Below are 16,740 nucleotides of genomic sequence, written 5' to 3'. Positions count from 1 at the left end.
CAATCACAGATGCAATAAAGAGATTTATGGTTCACCCATGGACAGGTGTGAGAATTGTGTACATTAGGAAATTGGGTTTAAGAGAGAGATACAAACACAGGTGAAATACAAAATCACCAAAGGCCTACGGAATACCAAGAGAAGAGTACTCAACATTGTGTCATAAGCTACATGGGAAAAGGATCCAAAGACGACTAGATACGTGTTTATGTATAAAAGAGCCACATCTTTCACACCTACAACAAGCAAAACATTGTAATCAAACTTGCTGTGAGAAACAATAAACATTGAATTAAAAAACGAACAAGTCAGTCGTGAGGCACAAACATAAGGGGCTTTTTCCTGGCACAGTCCATTCTAATTGACAACCGAGAATACGACTTCCACGGAGGCTCTGTTGCCCGAGTAACCAGGTTTGGTAAAGGAGACCTGCTGCCGCCTTGTGGCCGTTTCTCAAAACAGCAGCTTTAAACCCAGTGCTAATGGTCACTTGATATTCAAAATCATTGCAGGCCTATAAATGACACCTGCCCTCAAAAACGATTCTTGGGTCGTCCATCGAGGAAAAAAACTCAAAAGACGTGCACACTTCAAAACGACAATTTCAAGAGGCATATTTTGTGCACATTTTGTCTTCTCTTTCTTTCTCTTGTGATAAATAAAAGGGCATGGAAAAATGCTCAACATCAGGAATTAATAAAGCCATGCAAATCCAGTCGACAGAAACGTTCACCCACCGTCGTCAGAATGATCATCAGCCACAGAGTCTACAAAGAATAAATGCTCAAGGTGTTTTAGAGAACTCTGTGCCCTCTAGCGGCCGCTGGGACGTAACCTGGTAACAGCTAGTAGTGAGAACACCGTGGAGGTGCATTGAAAGGTAAAAATTGAGCTAACCTGTAATCGGGTAGGCCCACTGATGGGCCTATCTCCCGAGTAGACCAAAATCAAAAAGACACAGGCTGGCCATCCTGCGCTGCAGCAACATGTACCATAGCCAAGACTTGGAAGAAACCCAAATGTCCATCAACAGAACAATGCACCAAGAAGAAGGGGGCCCATGTGCACAATGGAACATGAGCCACGGAAGAGCATGCAACAGTGCCGCTGGCACCACCGTAGAAGGATCTAGAGATACCCACCCAAAAGGAAGTACGAAAGAAACCGAAATAGAAATATCCTATGACATCACTTATAGCTGTTACTTCAACATTGATACCCATGAAGTCATTTCCAAGAGAAGGCCGTGCATAGATGCAGAAAACCAACTATGCTTAACCAAGTGGAAAGGTGTAAGGAATGTATGAATTTGGATATGGGGGTTTACAGACATGTACTGATACATATGAAATATATAATCACAAAATACCTAAGGAATACCAAGAGAGGTCGACTCAACACTCTGTAATAACCTACACGGGAAAGGATCCAAAGATGAATAGATTGATACATACATATGATGAACCAGATGCAGTACACCTAGAACACACACCACATTTTTATCCAATTGGCTGTGATACTGGATAACAATTAAATTTTAAAAAACACACAAGAAGTAAGGAGATATAAGCTCTTGGGGGTTTGCCCTGACACACTGCACTCTCATTTGCAGCCTACTAACACAATTTCCAGGAAGCCTCTGTTGCAGGAAAACCCAGAGTTGGAAATGGAGAAATGCTGCCGCCTTGTGGCCGTTTCCCGCAAGAGCGGCTTTAAACGCATAGCTATGGGTCACTTAACATTCACAAGGACTCAGGCCTCTAAAAGACACCTGCCCTCAAAAAAAAAATGTCCTGAGCTCGGCAGTGGTGAAAAAAATTCGAAGGAGGCAAATGTGTCAAAGAGATAGTATGAAGAGGTAAGTTTTACTCACTCTTTATCAAAAAAAGCAAAATGGAGAAAAGCTCAACCTCAGGAATGATCAGACTCCTCTAAGCTACAAAAAGCTTTCAGCTCACCCAAGTTAACTACCGTCAGCCAAAAGACTACAAACAATAAATGCTGAAGGGGTTTTAGAGAACTCTGTTCCCTCTGTCTGCGGAGGACATGTCTAGTTGTAACAGCCAATAATGAGAACAGAAAGGAGCTGCGTTTTCAATTAAAAATTGAGCCACCCTTCCATCCAGAACACCCACAGCCGAGCCTCTCACCTGAGAAGACAGGCTGCAAGAGCTGCACTCCACGAGTTTTCACAGTAGCCAAAGACACCGAAGCAACCCAAATGTCCATCAACAGATGAATGGATAAGAAGAGCTGGTCCGTGGACACAGTGGACTATTAGCCATGGAAAACAAGGAAACACTGCTCTTTGAGGCACCCGAGATGAGCCTAGAGATCATCACAGAACATGAGTTAAGTCGGAAAGCAAAAGGCATACCGTATGACATCACCTATAGGCGTTATCTAACAGCTGACACAAATGAACATATTTCCACAAAGAAAGACACTCACACACTTAGAAAACAAACTAAGCTTAAGTAAAATGAAAGGTGGGGGGAATGGATAAATTAAGATTAGTGTCACCATATGTGTACAAATACGTATTAAATATATATATCAAACAGACCGACCATATAGCAAGGGAGGTCACCAGAACACTCTGCAATAATTTACATGGGAAGAGGATCTGTACAAGAATCTATATCTATATCTATATCTATATCTATATCTATATATAGATATATATATAGATATATATATATATATAAAACGTACAAATGAACCAGATTCTGTACATATAGGACCAACAGTATTCTAATCATTACCCCGATTTAAACAAATTAAAAGAGCGAACAAGAAGTAATGTGACATACACTTCTGGGGTTTTTTCCTGGCACATTCCATTCTAATTGACAACCTGGGAACAGGACTTCCAGAAGGCTCTGCTGCCCTAGTAACCAGATGTGGGAATGTAGCAATGCTGACGCCTTGTGGCCGTTTCCCACAGCAGCAGCTTTAAAGTCAGTGCTAATGGTCACTCAATATTCACACCCATTGCAGGCTTGTAAATGACACCTGCCCTCCAAAACAAAATCCTGGGGTCGAAAATCGACCAAAAAAGTCGAAAGAGGGCAACCTTCCAAGAAGACAATTTCGAGAGGTTTATTGTACTCACGGTTTTTTGTTTTCTGTTTTTGTTTAACAGAATAAAAAAAGGCGTGGAAAAATGCTGAACCTTAGGAATTATTAGACACGAAAATACACGTTACAAAAACCTATCATGTCACACCACTCAGCATGGCCATCAGCGAAACTTCTGCAAACAAGAAATGCTGACGGGTTGGTGAAGAAATGCGTACCCTCGGTTCTAAGTGGGTCGTGGTAAGAGCCCCTAAGGAAAACACAGTGGAGTTGCCTGGAAAGGGTCAACATTGAGCGACCGTTCAATCAAGCATACCCACTGCTGGGTCTATCACCTGAGAGGATGAGAATCAAAAAAGACACGGGCTGGCAATCCTGCAATCCAGCAATGTTTACCGTAGCCAACACTTGGAAGCAATGAAAATGCCCAGCCACAGAGGAATGCAGAAAGGAGAAGTGGTCCATGGACACAATGGAAGAGTACTCCAGTGAAAAGTAGAAATTCCATTTTAAAAACAGATATAAGTAAGGAGACATCAGCTTTGGGGGGTTTCTCCAGACACATCCCACCGTCATTGATAACCGAGGAACAACACTGGCAGGAAGGTCTGTTTCACTAGTTACCAGAGTGGGAAACGCAGAAATGCTGCAGCCCTCTGGCCGTTACGTGCAACGGCAGCTTGAAAACCCGTGCTAATGGTCACTTCGTGTGCACAAGTCCTGGAGGGCTGTCAATGAAACCTGCCCTCAAAATGTCTTGAGGGAGGTAGTGGCCAAAATATTTCAAAAGGCGGCACATAGTTCAAGAAAAGAATGGGATGAGGTAAGCTACACACACAGTTTGAAGGAAAAAAGGACATCCCTGAAAGCTCAATTTCAAGGCTTTATGAGACGCATGCAAATCCAACCACACAGGTATCGGCTCACACCAGTCAGAAGAACCATCAGCAACAAAACTACCAACAATTCATGCTGAAGGGGTTGTGGAGAAGTGCATACCCTCTAGGTTAAGTGGGACTTTGCCGCCAGCCGCGGCGGGTCCTCAAAGTGTAGCAACAACCGACGAGAGGGGGTAGGGAACTGAACGCACCAAGGTATGGGATCAGAAGGGCACAAGCAACTGACGCTTGCAAGGCAAGTTTAATAACAAAGCCTAGCCGTATATATACCCCTAAAGCAGGGAATTTGCCTCGTCACGCCTTATCGGCATCAGCTGGTTGGTTGGCTTCTCGGCTTAGTGACACCTTATCAGCATCAGCTGTTTGGTTGGCTGCTCGGCTTCTCCCTCAAAGGCACCAATTTCCCCTCCAGGGTTGCTTTTCCTAGCTTTAGGGAACAACCAGGGACTCCCAGTAACTGAGCAGGTCCCTGGAGCGATTTGGCCAAAGGCCATCTCCTTTTGTATGTTCATACCATAAAGTCCAGGATGCATACCAAGGAGAGTACAGTCGGGCCCTGAGGCTTAGGAGGGTCTTAGTGGCGCCTTCCTCAGAGGGCAATGCTCGCCACAGGACTTCACCTGGTAAGAGGCACTAATGGGAACAGAATGGAGGTGCCTTTACAAGGTAAACACTGAGTTACGATATGATCCAGCAGGCCCACTCCTGGGCCTATAACCTAAGAAAGAAGACAGAAGTGGAAAGACACAGGCAGGCAAATCTGCATTGCAGGAGTATTACAATAGCCAGGACATGGAAGCAACCAGAAAGTCCATCAACAGATGAGTGGACAAAGAAGAACAGGGACCTGTACAGATGGAATATTAGCCAAGGAACCAAAGGAAACAATGCCATCAACAGCACCATCGGTGAGGCTAGAGTTCATCACGCACCTTGCAGTAAGTCACAGAGCGAAAGATACATAGCCTACGATATCAGTTATAGGTGTTTCCTAAAAATTGATATCACTGAAGATATTTCCACAGAGAAAGGCAATCACAGATGCAATAAAGAGATTTATGGTTCACCCATGGACAGGTGTGAGAATTGTGTACATTAGGAAATTGGGTTTAAGAGAGAGATACAAACACAGGTGAAATACAAAATCACCAAAGGCCTACGGAATACCAAGAGAAGAGTACTCAACATTGTGTCATAAGCTACATGGGAAAAGGATCCAAAGACGACTAGATACGTGTTTATGTATAAAAGAGCCACATCTTTCACACCTACAACAAGCAAAACATTGTAATCAAACTTGCTGTGAGAAACAATAAACATTGAATTAAAAAACGAACAAGTCAGTCGTGAGGCACAAACATAAGGGGCTTTTTCCTGGCACAGTCCATTCTAATTGACAACCTAGAATACGACTTCCACGGAGGCTCTGTTGCCCGAGTAACCAGGTTTGGTAAAGGAGACCTGCTGCCGCCTTGTGGCCGTTTCTCAAAACAGCAGCTTTAAACCCAGTGCTAATGGTCACTTGATATTCAAAATCATTGCAGGCCTATAAATGACACCTGCCCTCAAAAACGATTCTTGGGTCGTCCATCGAGGAAAAAAACTCAAAAGACGTGCACACTTCAAAACGACAATTTCAAGAGGCATATTTTGTGCACATTTTGTCTTCTCTTTCTTTCTCTTGTGATAAATAAAAGGGCATGGAAAAATGCTCAACATCAGGAATTAATAAAGCCATGCAAATCCAGTCGACAGAAACGTTCACCCACCGTCGTCAGAATGATCATCAGCCACAGAGTCTACAAAGAATAAATGCTCAAGGTGTTTTAGAGAACTCTGTGCCCTCTAGCGGCCGCTGGGACGTAACCTGGTAACAGCTAGTAGTGAGAACACCGTGGAGGTGCATTGAAAGGTAAAAATTGAGCTAACCTGTAATCGGGTAGGCCCACTGATGGGCCTATCTCCCGAGTAGACCAAAATCAAAAAGACACAGGCTGGCCATCCTGCGCTGCAGCAACATGTACCATAGCCAAGACTTGGAAGAAACCCAAATGTCCATCAACAGAACAATGCACCAAGAAGAAGGGGGCCCATGTGCACAATGGAACATGAGCCACGGAAGAGCATGCAACAGTGCCGCTGGCACCACCGTAGAAGGATCTAGAGATACCCACCCAAAAGGAAGTACGAAAGAAACCGAAATAGAAATATCCTATGACATCACTTATAGCTGTTACTTCAACATTGATACCCATGAAGTCATTTCCAAGAGAAGGCCGTGCATAGATGCAGAAAACCAACTATGCTTAACCAAGTGGAAAGGTGTAAGGAATGTATGAATTTGGATATGGGGGTTTACAGACATGTACTGATACATATGAAATATATAATCACAAAATACCTAAGGAATACCAAGAGAGGTCGACTCAACACTCTGTAATAACCTACACGGGAAAGGATCCAAAGATGAATAGATTGATACATACATATGATGAACCAGATGCAGTACACCTAGAACACACACCACATTTTTATCCAATTGGCTGTGATACTGGATAACAATTAAATTTTAAAAAACACACAAGAAGTAAGGAGATATAAGCTCTTGGGGGTTTGCCCTGACACACTGCACTCTCATTTGCAGCCTACTAACACAATTTCCAGGAAGCCTCTGTTGCAGGAAAACCCAGAGTTGGAAATGGAGAAATGCTGCCGCCTTGTGGCCGTTTCCCGCAAGAGCGGCTTTAAACGCATAGCTATGGGTCACTTAACATTCACAAGGACTCAGGCCTCTAAAAGACACCTGCCCTCAAAAAAAAAATGTCCTGAGCTCGGCAGTGGTGAAAAAAATTCGAAGGAGGCAAATGTGTCAAAGAGATAGTATGAAGAGGTAAGTTTTACTCACTCTTTATCAAAAAAAGCAAAATGGAGAAAAGCTCAACCTCAGGAATGATCAGACTCCTCTAAGCTACAAAAAGCTTTCAGCTCACCCAAGTTAACTACCGTCAGCCAAAAGACTACAAACAATAAATGCTGAAGGGGTTTTAGAGAACTCTGTTCCCTCTGTCTGCGGAGGACATGTCTAGTTGTAACAGCCAATAATGAGAACAGAAAGGAGCTGCGTTTTCAATTAAAAATTGAGCCACCCTTCCATCCAGAACACCCACAGCCGAGCCTCTCACCTGAGAAGACAGGCTGCAAGAGCTGCACTCCACGAGTTTTCACAGTAGCCAAAGACACCGAAGCAACCCAAATGTCCATCAACAGATGAATGGATAAGAAGAGCTGGTCCGTGGACACAGTGGACTATTAGCCATGGAAAACAAGGAAACACTGCTCTTTGAGGCACCCGAGATGAGCCTAGAGATCATCACAGAACATGAGTTAAGTCGGAAAGCAAAAGGCATACCGTATGACATCACCTATAGGCGTTATCTAACAGCTGACACAAATGAACATATTTCCACAAAGAAAGACACTCACACACTTAGAAAACAAACTAAGCTTAAGTAAAATGAAAGGTGGGGGGAATGGATAAATTAAGATTAGTGTCACCATATGTGTACAAATACGTATTAAATATATATATCAAACAGACCGACCATATAGCAAGGGAGGTCACCAGAACACTCTGCAATAATTTACATGGGAAGAGGATCTGTACAAGAATCTATATCTATATCTATATCTATATCTATATCTATATCTATATATATATATATATATATATATATATAAAACGTACAAATGAACCAGATTCTGTACATATAGGACCAACAGTATTCTAATCATTACCCCGATTTAAACAAATTAAAAGAGCGAACAAGAAGTAATGTGACATACACTTCTGGGGTTTTTTCCTGGCACATTCCATTCTAATTGACAACCTGGGAACAGGACTTCCAGAAGGCTCTGCTGCCCTAGTAACCAGATGTGGGAATGTAGCAATGCTGACGCCTTGTGGCCGTTTCCCACAGCAGCAGCTTTAAAGTCAGTGCTAATGGTCACTCAATATTCACACCCATTGCAGGCTTGTAAATGACACCTGCCCTCCAAAACAAAATCCTGGGGTCGAAAATCGACCAAAAAAGTCGAAAGAGGGCAACCTTCCAAGAAGACAATTTCGAGAGGTTTATTGTACTCACGGTTTTTTGTTTTCTGTTTTTGTTTAACAGAATAAAAAAAGGCGTGGAAAAATGCTGAACCTTAGGAATTATTAGACACGAAAATACACGTTACAAAAACCTATCATGTCACACCACTCAGCATGGCCATCAGCGAAACTTCTGCAAACAAGAAATGCTGACGGGTTGGTGAAGAAATGCGTACCCTCGGTTCTAAGTGGGTCGTGGTAAGAGCCCCTAAGGAAAACACAGTGGAGTTGCCTGGAAAGGGTCAACATTGAGCGACCGTTCAATCAAGCATACCCACTGCTGGGTCTATCACCTGAGAGGATGAGAATCAAAAAAGACACGGGCTGGCAATCCTGCAATCCAGCAATGTTTACCGTAGCCAACACTTGGAAGCAATGAAAATGCCCAGCCACAGAGGAATGCAGAAAGGAGAAGTGGTCCATGGACACAATGGAAGAGTACTCCAGTGAAAAGTAGAAATTCCATTTTAAAAACAGATATAAGTAAGGAGACATCAGCTTTGGGGGGTTTCTCCAGACACATCCCACCGTCATTGATAACCGAGGAACAACACTGGCAGGAAGGTCTGTTTCACTAGTTACCAGAGTGGGAAACGCAGAAATGCTGCAGCCCTCTGGCCGTTACGTGCAACGGCAGCTTGAAAACCCGTGCTAATGGTCACTTCGTGTGCACAAGTCCTGGAGGGCTGTCAATGAAACCTGCCCTCAAAATGTCTTGAGGGAGGTAGTGGCCAAAATATTTCAAAAGGCGGCACATAGTTCAAGAAAAGAATGGGATGAGGTAAGCTACACACACAGTTTGAAGGAAAAAAGGACATCCCTGAAAGCTCAATTTCAAGGCTTTATGAGACGCATGCAAATCCAACCACACAGGTATCGGCTCACACCAGTCAGAAGAACCATCAGCAACAAAACTACCAACAATTCATGCTGAAGGGGTTGTGGAGAAGTGCATACCCTCTAGGTTAAGTGGGACTTTGCCGCCAGCCGCGGCGGGTCCTCAAAGTGTAGCAACAACCGACGAGAGGGGGTAGGGAACTGAACGCACTAAGGTATGGGATCAGAAGGGCACAAGCAACTGACGCTTGCAAGGCAAGTTTAATAACAAAGCCTAGCCGTATATATACCCCTAAAGCAGGGAATTTGCCTCGTCACGCCTTATCGGCATCAGCTGGTTGGTTGGCTTCTCGGCTTAGTGACACCTTATCAGCATCAGCTGTTTGGTTGGCTGCTCGGCTTCTCCCTCAAAGGCACCAATTTCCCCTCCAGGGTTGCTTTTCCTAGCTTTAGGGAACAACCAGGGACTCCCAGTAACTGAGCAGGTCCCTGGAGCGATTTGGCCAAAGGCCATCTCCTTTTGTATGTTCATACCATAAAGTCCAGGATGCATACCAAGGAGAGTACAGTCGGGCCCTGAGGCTTAGGAGGGTCTTAGTGGCGCCTTCCTCAGAGGGCAATGCTCGCCACAGGACTTCACCTGGTAAGAGGCACTAATGGGAACAGAATGGAGGTGCCTTTACAAGGTAAACACTGAGTTACGATATGATCCAGCAGGCCCACTCCTGGGCCTATAACCTAAGAAAGAAGACAGAAGTGGAAAGACACAGGCAGGCAAATCTGCATTGCAGGAGTATTACAATAGCCAGGACATGGAAGCAACCAGAAAGTCCATCAACAGATGAGTGGACAAAGAAGAACAGGGACCTGTACAGATGGAATATTAGCCAAGGAACCAAAGGAAACAATGCCATCAACAGCACCATCGGTGAGGCTAGAGTTCATCACGCACCTTGCAGTAAGTCACAGAGCGAAAGATACATAGCCTACGATATCAGTTATAGGTGTTCCCTAAAAATTGATATCACTGAAGATATTTCCACAGAGAAAGGCAATCACAGATGCAATAAAGAGATTTATGGTTCACCCATGGACAGGTGTGAGAATTGTGTACATTAGGAAATTGGGTTTAAGAGAGAGATACAAACACAGGTGAAATACAAAATCACCAAAGGCCTACGGAATACCAAGAGAAGAGTACTCAACATTGTGTCATAAGCTACATGGGAAAAGGATCCAAAGACGACTAGATACGTGTTTATGTATAAAAGAGCCACATCTTTCACACCTACAACAAGCAAAACATTGTAATCAAACTTGCTGTGAGAAACAATAAACATTGAATTAAAAAACGAACAAGTCAGTCGTGAGGCACAAACATAAGGGGCTTTTTCCTGGCACAGTCCATTCTAATTGACAACCGAGAATACGACTTCCACGGAGGCTCTGTTGCCCGAGTAACCAGGTTTGGTAAAGGAGACCTGCTGCCGCCTTGTGGCCGTTTCTCAAAACAGCAGCTTTAAACCCAGTGCTAATGGTCACTTGATATTCAAAATCATTGCAGGCCTATAAATGACACCTGCCCTCAAAAACGATTCTTGGGTCGTCCATCGAGGAAAAAAACTCAAAAGACGTGCACACTTCAAAACGACAATTTCAAGAGGCATATTTTGTGCACATTTTGTCTTCTCTTTCTTTCTCTTGTGATAAATAAAAGGGCATGGAAAAATGCTCAACATCAGGAATTAATAAAGCCATGCAAATCCAGTCGACAGAAACGTTCACCCACCGTCGTCAGAATGATCATCAGCCACAGAGTCTACAAAGAATAAATGCTCAAGGTGTTTTAGAGAACTCTGTGCCCTCTAGCGGCCGCTGGGACGTAACCTGGTAACAGCTAGTAGTGAGAACACCGTGGAGGTGCATTGAAAGGTAAAAATTGAGCTAACCTGTAATCGGGTAGGCCCACTGATGGGCCTATCTCCCGAGTAGACCAAAATCAAAAAGACACAGGCTGGCCATCCTGCGCTGCAGCAACATGTACCATAGCCAAGACTTGGAAGAAACCCAAATGTCCATCAACAGAACAATGCACCAAGAAGAAGGGGGCCCATGTGCACAATGGAACATGAGCCACGGAAGAGCATGCAACAGTGCCGCTGGCACCACCGTAGAAGGATCTAGAGATACCCACCCAAAAGGAAGTACGAAAGAAACCGAAATAGAAATATCCTATGACATCACTTATAGCTGTTACTTCAACATTGATACCCATGAAGTCATTTCCAAGAGAAGGCCGTGCATAGATGCAGAAAACCAACTATGCTTAACCAAGTGGAAAGGTGTAAGGAATGTATGAATTTGGATATGGGGGTTTATAGACATGTACTGATACATATGAAATATATAATCACAAAATACCTAAGGAATACCAAGAGAGGTCGACTCAACACTCTGTAATAACCTACACGGGAAAGGATCCAAAGATGAATAGATTGATACATACATATGATGAACCAGATGCAGTACACCTAGAACACACACCACATTTTTATCCAATTGGCTGTGATACTGGATAACAATTAAATTTTAAAAAACACACAAGAAGTAAGGAGATATAAGCTCTTGGGGGTTTGCCCTGACACACTGCACTCTCATTTGCAGCCTACTAACACAATTTCCAGGAAGCCTCTGTTGCAGGAAAACCCAGAGTTGGAAATGGAGAAATGCTGCCGCCTTGTGGCCGTTTCCCGCAAGAGCGGCTTTAAACGCATAGCTATGGGTCACTTAACATTCACAAGGACTCAGGCCTCTAAAAGACACCTGCCCTCAAAAAAAAAATGTCCTGAGCTCGGCAGTGGTGAAAAAAATTCGAAGGAGGCAAATGTGTCAAAGAGATAGTATGAAGAGGTAAGTTTTACTCACTCTTTATCAAAAAAAGCAAAATGGAGAAAAGCTCAACCTCAGGAATGATCAGACTCCTCTAAGCTACAAAAAGCTTTCAGCTCACCCAAGTTAACTACCGTCAGCCAAAAGACTACAAACAATAAATGCTGAAGGGGTTTTAGAGAACTCTGTTCCCTCTGTCTGCGGAGGACATGTCTAGTTGTAACAGCCAATAATGAGAACAGAAAGGAGCTGCGTTTTCAATTAAAAATTGAGCCACCCTTCCATCCAGAACACCCACAGCCGAGCCTCTCACCTGAGAAGACAGGCTGCAAGAGCTGCACTCCACGAGTTTTCACAGTAGCCAAAGACACCGAAGCAACCCAAATGTCCATCAACAGATGAATGGATAAGAAGAGCTGGTCCGTGGACACAGTGGACTATTAGCCATGGAAAACAAGGAAACACTGCTCTTTGAGGCACCCGAGATGAGCCTAGAGATCATCACAGAACATGAGTTAAGTCGGAAAGCAAAAGGCATACCGTATGACATCACCTATAGGCGTTATCTAACAGCTGACACAAATGAACATATTTCCACAAAGAAAGACACTCACACACTTAGAAAACAAACTAAGCTTAAGTAAAATGAAAGGTGGGGGGAATGGATAAATTAAGATTAGTGTCACCATATGTGTACAAATACGTATTAAATATATATATCAAACAGACCGACCATATAGCAAGGGAGGTCACCAGAACACTCTGCAATAATTTACATGGGAAGAGGATCTGTACAAGAATCTATATCTATATCTATATCTATATCTATATCTATATCTATATATATATATATATATATATATATATATATAAAACGTACAAATGAACCAGATTCTGTACATATAGGACCAACAGTATTCTAATCATTACCCCGATTTAAACAAATTAAAAGAGCGAACAAGAAGTAATGTGACATACACTTCTGGGGTTTTTTCCTGGCACATTCCATTCTAATTGACAACCTGGGAACAGGACTTCCAGAAGGCTCTGCTGCCCTAGTAACCAGATGTGGGAATGTAGCAATGCTGACGCCTTGTGGCCGTTTCCCACAGCAGCAGCTTTAAAGTCAGTGCTAATGGTCACTCAATATTCACACCCATTGCAGGCTTGTAAATGACACCTGCCCTCCAAAACAAAATCCTGGGGTCGAAAATCGACCAAAAAAGTCGAAAGAGGGCAACCTTCCAAGAAGACAATTTCGAGAGGTTTATTGTACTCACGGTTTTTTGTTTTCTGTTTTTGTTTAACAGAATAAAAAAAGGCGTGGAAAAATGCTGAACCTTAGGAATTATTAGACACGAAAATACACGTTACAAAAACCTATCATGTCACACCACTCAGCATGGCCATCAGCGAAACTTCTGCAAACAAGAAATGCTGACGGGTTGGTGAAGAAATGCGTACCCTCGGTTCTAAGTGGGTCGTGGTAAGAGCCCCTAAGGAAAACACAGTGGAGTTGCCTGGAAAGGGTCAACATTGAGCGACCGTTCAATCAAGCATACCCACTGCTGGGTCTATCACCTGAGAGGATGAGAATCAAAAAAGACACGGGCTGGCAATCCTGCAATCCAGCAATGTTTACCGTAGCCAACACTTGGAAGCAATGAAAATGCCCAGCCACAGAGGAATGCAGAAAGGAGAAGTGGTCCATGGACACAATGGAAGAGTACTCCAGTGAAAAGTAGAAATTCCATTTTAAAAACAGATATAAGTAAGGAGACATCAGCTTTGGGGGGTTTCTCCAGACACATCCCACCGTCATTGATAACCGAGGAACAACACTGGCAGGAAGGTCTGTTTCACTAGTTACCAGAGTGGGAAACGCAGAAATGCTGCAGCCCTCTGGCCGTTACGTGCAACGGCAGCTTGAAAACCCGTGCTAATGGTCACTTCGTGTGCACAAGTCCTGGAGGGCTGTCAATGAAACCTGCCCTCAAAATGTCTTGAGGGAGGTAGTGGCCAAAATATTTCAAAAGGCGGCACATAGTTCAAGAAAAGAATGGGATGAGGTAAGCTACACACACAGTTTGAAGGAAAAAAGGACATCCCTGAAAGCTCAATTTCAAGGCTTTATGAGACGCATGCAAATCCAACCACACAGGTATCGGCTCACACCAGTCAGAAGAACCATCAGCAACAAAACTACCAACAATTCATGCTGAAGGGGTTGTGGAGAAGTGCATACCCTCTAGGTTAAGTGGGACTTTGCCGCCAGCCGCGGCGGGTCCTCAAAGTGTAGCAACAACCGACGAGAGGGGGTAGGGAACTGAACGCACTAAGGTATGGGATCAGAAGGGCACAAGCAACTGACGCTTGCAAGGCAAGTTTAATAACAAAGCCTAGCCGTATATATACCCCTAAAGCAGGGAATTTGCCTCGTCACGCCTTATCGGCATCAGCTGGTTGGTTGGCTTCTCGGCTTAGTGACACCTTATCAGCATCAGCTGTTTGGTTGGCTGCTCGGCTTCTCCCTCAAAGGCACCAATTTCCCCTCCAGGGTTGCTTTTCCTAGCTTTAGGGAACAACCAGGGACTCCCAGTAACTGAGCAGGTCCCTGGAGCGATTTGGCCAAAGGCCATCTCCTTTTGTATGTTCATACCATAAAGTCCAGGATGCATACCAAGGAGAGTACAGTCGGGCCCTGAGGCTTAGGAGGGTCTTAGTGGCGCCTTCCTCAGAGGGCAATGCTCGCCACAGGACTTCACCTGGTAAGAGGCACTAATGGGAACAGAATGGAGGTGCCTTTACAAGGTAAACACTGAGTTACGATATGATCCAGCAGGCCCACTCCTGGGCCTATAACCTAAGAAAGAAGACAGAAGTGGAAAGACACAGGCAGGCAAATCTGCATTGCAGGAGTATTACAATAGCCAGGACATGGAAGCAACCAGAAAGTCCATCAACAGATGAGTGGACAAAGAAGAACAGGGACCTGTACAGATGGAATATTAGCCAAGGAACCAAAGGAAACAATGCCATCAACAGCACCATCGGTGAGGCTAGAGTTCATCACGCACCTTGCAGTAAGTCACAGAGCGAAAGATACATAGCCTACGATATCAGTTATAGGTGTTCCCTAAAAATTGATATCACTGAAGATATTTCCACAGAGAAAGGCAATCACAGATGCAATAAAGAGATTTATGGTTCACCCATGGACAGGTGTGAGAATTGTGTACATTAGGAAATTGGGTTTAAGAGAGAGATACAAACACAGGTGAAATACAAAATCACCAAAGGCCTACGGAATACCAAGAGAAGAGTACTCAACATTGTGTCATAAGCTACATGGGAAAAGGATCCAAAGACGACTAGATACGTGTTTATGTATAAAAGAGCCACATCTTTCACACCTACAACAAGCAAAACATTGTAATCAAACTTGCTGTGAGAAACAATAAACATTGAATTAAAAAACGAACAAGTCAGTCGTGAGGCACAAACATAAGGGGCTTTTTCCTGGCACAGTCCATTCTAATTGACAACCGAGAATACGACTTCCACGGAGGCTCTGTTGCCCGAGTAACCAGGTTTGGTAAAGGAGACCTGCTGCCGCCTTGTGGCCGTTTCTCAAAACAGCAGCTTTAAACCCAGTGCTAATGGTCACTTGATATTCAAAATCATTGCAGGCCTATAAATGACACCTGCCCTCAAAAACGATTCTTGGGTCGTCCATCGAGGAAAAAAACTCAAAAGACGTGCACACTTCAAAACGACAATTTCAAGAGGCATATTTTGTGCACATTTTGTCTTCTCTTTCTTTCTCTTGTGATAAATAAAAGGGCATGGAAAAATGCTCAACATCAGGAATTAATAAAGCCATGCAAATCCAGTCGACAGAAACGTTCACCCACCGTCGTCAGAATGATCATCAGCCACAGAGTCTACAAAAAATAAATGCTCAAGGTGTTTTAGAGAACTCTGTGCCCTCTAGCGGCCGCTGGGACGTAACCTGGTAACAGCTAGTAGTGAGAACACCGTGGAGGTGCATTGAAAGGTAAAAATTGAGCTAACCTGTAATCGGGTAGGCCCACTGATGGGCCTATCTCCCGAGTAGACCAAAATCAAAAAGACACAGGCTGGCCATCCTGCGCTGCAGCAACATGTACCATAGCCAAGACTTGGAAGAAACCCAAATGTCCATCAACAGAACAATGCACCAAGAAGAAGGGGGCCCATGTGCACAATGGAACATGAGCCACGGAAGAGCATGCAACAGTGCCGCTGGCACCACCGTAGAAGGATCTAGAGATACCCACCCAAAAGGAAGTACGAAAGAAACCGAAATAGAAATATCCTATGACATCACTTATAGCTGTTACTTCAACATTGATACCCATGAAGTCATTTCCAAGAGAAGGCCGTGCATAGATGCAGAAAACCAACTATGCTTAACCAAGTGGAAAGGTGTAAGGAATGTATGAATTTGGATATGGGGGTTTACAGACATGTACTGATACATATGAAATATATAATCACAAAATACCTAAGGAATACCAAGAGAGGTCGACTCAACACTCTGTAATAACCTACACGGGAAAGGATCCAAAGATGAATAGATTGATACATACATATGATGAACCAGATGCAGTACACCTAGAACACACACCACATTTTTATCCAATTGGCTGTGATACTGGATAACAATTAAATTTTAAAAAACACACAAGAAGTAAGGAGATATAAGCTCTTGGGGGTTTGCCCTGACACACTGCACTCTCATTTGCAGCCTACTAACACAATTTCCAGGAAGCCTCTGTTGCAGGAAAACCCAGAGTTGGAAATGGAGAAATGCTGCCGCCTTGTGGCCGTTTCCCGCAA

The sequence above is a fragment of the Kogia breviceps genome, chromosome 3 (assembly GCF_026419965.1).
Source record: "Kogia breviceps isolate mKogBre1 chromosome 3, mKogBre1 haplotype 1, whole genome shotgun sequence".
Classification (NCBI taxonomy): Eukaryota; Metazoa; Chordata; class Mammalia; order Artiodactyla; family Physeteridae; genus Kogia; species Kogia breviceps.
The sequence above is the reverse complement of the archived record's forward strand: the minus strand, read 5'-3'. Positions refer to the sequence as shown.